This window comes from Tigriopus californicus, chromosome 1 (genome assembly GCF_007210705.1).
Source record: "Tigriopus californicus strain San Diego chromosome 1, Tcal_SD_v2.1, whole genome shotgun sequence".
Lineage (NCBI taxonomy): Eukaryota > Metazoa > Arthropoda > Copepoda > Harpacticoida > Harpacticidae > Tigriopus > Tigriopus californicus.
Genome location: NC_081440.1, coordinates 11300564 through 11308934, shown reverse-complemented (window position 1 = coordinate 11308934; position 8371 = coordinate 11300564).

Here is an 8371-nt window from a genome sequence, read left to right as displayed (position 1 = left end):
GTGGAACTTTCAAATGAAATTCTTCGTTGACCTTGTGAAAGTTTTATTTTGGGGGAATGAGGTGTTGGTTGTTAATCTTAAGGAAATCCTCGATGTTTCTACCCGAGATCTGGTATCTACCCATGGACCAGATAGTAGAGCTCGGTTGCGGCTGAATTAACCACGTTACAACGATCACTACGACCTGGCGTAAAATCATGATTTGCAGGTAGAATTGATTTTTTTAGATTTCCTTGATGTCATTAAACAATGTAAAAATCCAAAGTATGAACAAAAAAACAGCAACACTGATCCAGCTCAATTACTTTGGCATATGAATGTTCAACATATGTGCTCGTTGAGAGAAATACTGTATGACTGAGCTGTGGAACTTTCAAATGAAATTCTTCGTTGACCTTGTGAAAGTTTTATTTTGGGGGAATGAGGTGTTGGTTGTTAATCTTACACGAGCCTCGATATTCTCTCACCTAATATCGTTAAAGACGTTAGTCTTCGAGTATCTATATATTCCGGTCTTTTTTAAACAAAGCAATCTTTAAGGGATTCGGAAATTATTTAAACCATTTTCATTTCATAAGTGGATTGAGATTTGCATAAACGAACATTACAGGTGCTCATGCTACTCTTGCTCTCAACATGATAATATTTACTTCTTTCATGCACAGGCAATATTGGGGACTCTCAAATATGCTTCTCATGAACCTAGACCTGTCTATGCCCTCTGTTCTTTCCAATGAGTATTTCTAATTTTCAAGATGTCGAGTGTCCTATCGGTAGAAAACCCAATCTCAACCATATTTTGCAGGCAGGATGAGGGGGCAACATACGTTACGCCATCATTTTTTTTTTTCAAGAAAAAATCGACAAAAATCAGAGGCAAATATTGTTACTTCCACTCGATCAAAAACAATTATCGTTTTCTGTCAAAGGGAGCCAGCGACAAATCGAAGAATTTGCGTCTAACATCCTTGAGAAGCATTGTTAGTTCTACCGAATAATTTCACCGAATTCCTAATCAGAAAATCCAAGTACAGTTGAATATCACACGGAAAATAAGAATCAACTGAGATTGGTTTGTCCCAATTCCTTATATAAAACGTCATCACCACAGACCAGAATTCTCCGAGTTGCTAGGAGAAACCAAACTCAGAGAGTCTTTTTATGGTCTGGTTTGGAATCATTCAATTACCCCATCAACCATGATCTTTAATCTCAGCAGCTTGAACCACAAAGTGTCTATGAATTACGGAGAGCCGTCTCGAAATCTAGGTCTCCAAATGGATATAGAAAAAAAGCAACCAACACACCACATCCAATACCGTTGTCTCTTGAATACAAACAAGCGTACCACACTGGATGGAAGGTACATAAATCTGTTTTGTCATGTTTGATTCCTAGACTGTCTCTCAGGATGTATGTGCATGAATGTACAGTTTTCCCGTGTACAGAGTGGTTGAGTTTTCTCTTAGAAGGAAAAGCAGACCTCTGCTAGGTTAATGCCGCTGTACGTACATACGTACAGTAGGTGCATCTGGTGCGACATGATTCAATGAGAAAGAATCAGGATCTTTGAGGAATAGCATGTGACGGCAAAAAGGTTTCGATGGACGAAATTGGGACATTAATGGCTTGAATCTAATGTGATATCACTTCAACGTGTAATTAGACAAAAGAAACACTTTAGTTTCAAAAACTACACCATGATGTACGAGAAATCACGATATCACAATTAATTCAAGAATATACCAAATTTTACCATCTTAATATTGACAGTTTGGAGATTTATTTGTCGAACAACTATCAGTCGTGCCTGATGGTATTATTGGGCAAAAAACTATCTACTACGAGATAATTAGTTGCGAGATCTCCTGAGTTTAGGGAGAATGAATCTGAGCCAAGGGGAGATGTGACCCGGTGATTAGCCTAGTTTTCCTACTTGTCCCCAATTCGATTCTCCTTCTCAACCTTTCTCAAGGAAACATTTGGACGCTAAGTCAGACTTGGACAAGTTTTTGACTAAAATTCCCGATCAACCTTGTATTCAAGGGTTAGCCAGATCAGCCAACTCTAATTCGTTGGTTGAAATAATGATATATAAAAATAAAAGTTAAGTAAAATGAATACATTTCTCGTCTTGAACTTCTGGGATTGCAGCAAAGCCAGATGCAAACGTAGGCACTTCGTCATAGTGCTGGAGTAGATTCTATTAAGATGTTAAGTTTTGAGCCTTTGTGAACGTGTTAGGGTGGTTTTATTTTTTGAGCCATAAAAAAGCACTTCAAATTTTCGGGTCCCAATTGTCCTTTTCATTGATTGGGCAGAGGTAATGAACGAGCCCTGCCTTGCCCGACCAAGTCCGGACAAATAAACGTAAAAAAGAGAGCAGGCTTTTTAAAGAAAATAGAAGCTGAACATCATATAGTTTAAGTCAGCGACGTCACCTTATCTGGCGGGCATTTTAAAACAATTTTAAAACAAATCCATGCGAAAATTAAGCACAATTATAAACTTTGAGCTCGATGGCTACTGGTGAATTTTTTTTTAAATTAAATATTTGTTCATCATGGAATACATCTTTCATTCAATGTTGAGGAACTTTGTACTCCTATATGTAGCAGAAAAGGGAAAATAGTGTGAGGAATGTAATATCCAGTGGTTTATTTCTCGTTCACATGTTTCAGTCGTTTTTGTTATGACCCCATTTGGTTGAACTTGAGCTCTTATTTAAACCCAGAACAGGGGGAATGCGTCGTAACAGGAAATTTTCTTTTCGCACAACCTCTCATTCCTTTGTTCCTTGATAGCTTGGTTGATTTGGTTTGGATGGGAAACTCCGTCCTCCATGAATAAGCCTTTCACTATGGAAGCCTTGATTGCTTGTTAGGAGGAAACTATGTTATCAAGGTTTCCGTAATGAAAGACTTGTTAATGGAGGATTGAGCTTCCCCCGTCTATTAACAACTCAAGACACTTTCTAGCATCTTCAGAAAGCCACTTCAATAAAACTTCAATAAGCTTATTGAAGCAAAAGCTCTACTTCAATTTTATATTCACTAAGGTCTATCTTAGGGGAACTAAGGCTAGGAGACCACAATTATCTTAAAAGGCTTAATATTAATGATAATAACCTTTATCGCGAATCTCGGTCATATCATTTTGTGAAATGTGTAAAAGTGAGTGTACAAAAATCGATAATCCGACTTTTCACACCCCTTTTTTCGATTTTTTTAGTTCTTCTTCCATCTTTCCGTGCTTGTCCGCCCTCCTCATCGCCACCATCAATCTTATTTCCATTAAAAATCGAATGCTCAGGTACAGACCAGAGTTTCTCCGGCCGCTAACAGCTTTATTTAAAGATCTCACCCTCCAGTCAAACTCAATTTTGTCCAAAAGTAGGATTTTTTACTGTTAGAGAGCCTAGTCAAATATTTGAAAACTCTACTCCATCAAAAGACCTTAAGCCCATAAAAGGGATTTATTTGAAAATGCATTGTTAGTTTTCCAAAAAGACAACAAGGTTCAAGGTTCAAGGTTCCTGAGGAGTAACCTTTCAATAGCTTTGCCCAAGTCCCACTCATTTCTTTGACAAAAACTTGGCTTTTGCCAAGGGTCTAAACTAAATGAAGAGCTAACAACACTTTCTTTCAATTTAGTTCGTTGTTTTAGAAGACGCCCAGAAAATTTCAGTTTCCACATAAGGGCTTGTTTTTTATTCGGTATGTTTCTTGCAGATTTCCTTACCGCTTCTGGGAATTAGGGCAATAGTACCAATTAAAGTAACGACATTACAGTAATTCGTTCCTTTTTTCAAAAAAGGCGGTACTGCAAATCCCATTTTAAAATAGTGTAACTGTGCAGACCTAAAACTTACTCGTTACTCGTTCCTTTTTTCACTCTCCAGAGTGGCAATCAATTTTTCGTTTCTTTCTTTACATCTGAGGAGACTTGAAGCTTTTAGGCAATTTCAACAGAAATTTCCTTTTTTTTGCTATTTTCATATTGACTTGTCAAACCCTTCCTTGCTTGAGAATTTCTTAATAGGTTGATGTGCGCTTCATGGAACCTCTGTTTTTTCTTCTTGTGCCCGGCTCGTTCCTTCAACGATTCAACTGCAGAACTTGACGGAAAATTGCCATAAAAAAGCCTCCTCTTTAGCTGGAACTGTAGAAACCTTGGTGATATGATCACTAAAGGACTTCTAGAAATATGGACGGTGAACGAGCTTCCCGGCAAATCGGCCGGCAACTCCTGGTCATAGCAACTCTGAGCCACTTTTTGAATTAAAGTAATCAAATAAACAAACGTATATCTCGCCCATTAAAGGTAGGTCATTTTTTTTCATCATTTGCTTGTAAAGTGGATCGTTTCAAAGTTATATTGCCAAAAGCTTATGATGCTGACCAAGAGCAGGCCGAAAATTCGAATTTTATGTATTGTTTACTACAAAACTATGACCATGTCTCCCGACTTCCCAAAGCATAGGTTTGTTAAAGCCAGAGTTTGACAAGTTAATTTTGTATCCGGATAAGGGAAGAGCAGGACTTAAAATTGCTCTTGTTTTCAACATTGAATGTGTTTAGGTTTTCAAATCTTGTTATATTTGCAATGCTTTATGGTTTATTTTTCCTCATTCTAATACCATGGGACTAAAAGTCCTGACTTAGAGCGAAATCTTCTGGTGGCTTGAGTATGCTACACCCAATTTCCGAAACCTTCCCATTACCATGACTTAAAGCACTGGTTTCTGACAAGGAAGCTTTAAAAGCTCGATAATTTATAACACTGTTTTTTCATCATGACTTTTGTCACATTGTTGCAAATTTTAACAATCGTTAGTCAAAAGCAGGAAAAGATCTCCGTTGCAGTTGTGAAATATCTAGGTAATATTTACTCCAGAAAAAGGCAAAAAAATCAATACGAATACTCATTGAGTATCTCAAAAGGGGCTAAGTATTTGGGAGAAACTTGAAATATTTAATTGAATACTATGGAAGATTATCATTTTTGAAATGTTTCCGAAAACAGGTTCAAATCAGACAGCAAAAAATAAAACCGAAGGCAAAAAATTTTGGGACTGTTTGGTACAAAATAACATTGATCTTGCAAAGTATGTTGATGAGGCAAAATTATTGAAATATTGGTAATCTAAATCCTAGGAAAATTTAGATGACCAATGTTCTTGTAGCTGTAATCCTTTTATTGAGGAACGACTAACGCCCTACTGGGAATGGAATCCTCAGCACTTCGAGATAAAAACACGAATTAGAGTTGACAGATCTAGCTAGCCCTTGAATCTAAGAACTTTTTTGGAAGCTTGCATCAACTAGAAGCTTGAGGAAGAAGAGACAACGTAATGGGTACTATTTGGACCTTGCGAAAGGACTGGAAAGCGCCTAAGAAGTATCAAAAAGAGCATAACGGAGTGTTCTTCAAAGACTGGAAGAAGCACAAAGACAAAAAACATACGTACAGTCCACCATTTTTTAACAAAACACGATAAACTATGCAAGGGGATTTCAAAGCCTTACAACCTTTGAGATTATTGCTCCAGGTGCCTTACAATCTCTTAACGATAATCCGGGAAATGTTCTCTGTGATCAGGGGATATTACCTTCTGCACTTTGGTACCGATGAGAATTAGTATGGGTTATTGGCTGCAACGGTTAATGGAACAATCAAACACCCATCCAAAGACTCTAGTTAGACCATTGGTCATAGGACGAAGTGGAACTCTCCAGCCACTTCTACCTATTTGAATGAAACGTAGAAATGTGACCATGGCGCTGACAATCTCCCACATGTCGGGTTGTTATTTTGGTTAGGTCATGAGGACCACCAAGACACTACGTTTAGGAGTAAGAGACCGTGTTCCATGGTCTCTTGGGGGGGAGTGTCGCAATATAATATGCGTGTCGGTGGAGCTATCTTTGGAAATCCTGATCAGCTGGTGCATCCTCTGCCGGCCGGTCAGCCCTATTCATCTTCACCTGAATAAAACCTTATCCTTTTCCGACATCAGTCGAACAAAGAATATCGAAGAACAAACACTGTTGTAAGTTGTCTCTGATTTCTTAGACTTAGAATTATTGTCGTGTTTATCAGGTTCCAATCAGAACGTCCCATAGCTACAGTAGGTCTACGCCGCATTACGACAAGCTGGAACAAGAAGGTCAACAAGAACGACGGAACAAAGGCCTCGCCACATCGGAAGTGTCATGGCCAGCAAAACGTGAGTTTAACACGTTATAGAGAATTCAATTTCTGAAAGAACAAAACAAAATCTGAAAATTGGACAAAAAAAAGCCGAGTTATGTCCAATTTTCTGACATGGGTAAATTTTAGGATCCTTGACCCCAAGTAGGGCGCCAACTAGGAGACCGCCCGCGCGACCATCAAGACCCTCCACGGAGCTGGCCACAGCGCCAGGTACATCGCCAAGGATGTCGGCTACAACGTCAAGTCGGTGTACAAGGTCATAAAGCAGGTCACGGCTCGGGAGGGTCACCAGGTCCGGCAGGCCCCGGACCACCGTCACGCCAGAGAACATGAGGAAGGTGAAGGACATGGCTCGGCACCAAGCAATTAGGACCGTGGCGACATCGGAGAGACTTTGTATGCCTCCAAGTAGTCAGCAGTGAGGCTAATCAAGGCGGCCAAGTTGAAGAACCTGAAGAATCGAGACCCATGTCCAGCAAGATTGCGGTGGTCAGAAGGGCGGAGAGGGCTGCTGCAATGCTGAAATGGATGGAAAACAACTTTAGTGTCCGGCCCAAGGTCATCTTGTGGTCAGACGAGAAAATGTTCGTCGTGGACTGGGTGGTGAACACCTGGAACTGCCGAGTTCTGAGAATCACCATTGACAGATCTCTTTTCCTATACACTTGTATGCTGTTCGAAATCAAGTCAACTTCCGTTTCCGGTTAGGCATTTTTGGAGAGCCATCTTTCTAAGCGTACACGCGACTTATTTCTCTCCGGTAATTATAATCTTTCTCAGATCATCTGAAGGTATTAGGTACAGTGATAGATTGGGGGTAATCGTTACAGGGGGCGTTTCAATCAAGTCAAGATTATCAGTGCCTGTGTCCCTTTTGCCTAAACTTGATTGGTTCATCCCACAGTCGAGTAGGTATATGAATAAAGTTCAGTAAAATTAATACTTTTGAGTCTTGAAATGCTGCGCTCCCATTACCAATAGCAGTAAGGAAGTCCGCAAAAAACTTCAAATAACTATCTTCCCGACTCGCAGTGATAACCTAGATACTGAAGTCTCAAAAATAGAGATCCCTGAGCGGGTGGGAGATAAAAAAGTATCCTATATCGAACCACTGACAAAAACTCCAAGATTAATGGCCATCCCTGCCTGCATATGTCTCCATAAATTGTTACGACCCAAATTCAACTACAAAAAGACCCTGAAAGTGTAATGAAAATGTCTCGAACTAACAGAGACATCTGAAACAACAGACTACGTACCTTTTGGGCATGGACCATAAAGTGAACGTAGTTGCTTGGGAATTTTGTCTTGATTTGCACACCAAAAGAAGGCTGAGATTCTGGCAATTTCAATGGCATATGGAAACATATCTGCATGCTCAAACCTAAATGCTGACCAATCCACTGGAGACTTTTGCTTCATGAACTAGCATTTAGCTCAAAAGCCAGTGTCGTTCTATCTTCACATTCATGCGACAAACCAAATTAGGAGGTAAGACAATGCTGAAACGCCATCTTACTAAGTATCAAAAAGGTTTTCTGTTCAGTCCTCCATGCATACCTCCTTTTGCTAGGCCAACTTTATTTGGCCAACTGCAAAAAATATTCTTTGAAAATCATGAGTTCTTTGGGTAATAACAGGCTTGTCAGGCAGAATTCAGAACAGAGTGACTCTGAAGTCTTACAATGGAAGAGTACGCTGGTGAGTTCAGCGCACCGTTGCGGTGGAATTTTGAACCTTCAATTTCGTTTCAAGACAATGTATTCATATGGGTCCCATATCCAAACCAAACACATTTTAGTAAAACCTTGTGTCTCGAGGAGTTATATATGGCCTTAGTTACCTTTCAGGAACCATTAAACGTACTTTGAATGTTTTGAACTTTACTTAGTGAGCCACTTTATATATATATATATATTTTACTGAAAAATAGACAATTTGAATCTGCTGTTGCTGTGATCGCAGCCAAGTATCACCCTAAAGGGCCAAACATTTATCAGCATGAGTTCGATTTGGATCTGGGACCCATGGGGGATTTACTTTTTTGGTNTACAGAAGAGGCACTAATAAAAACAAGATACGAATCTCAATATGAAATATGAGACCAAAAAAATTTCTAAGGTGTCAAAAAACATAAAGTAAGAATGGAAATTCT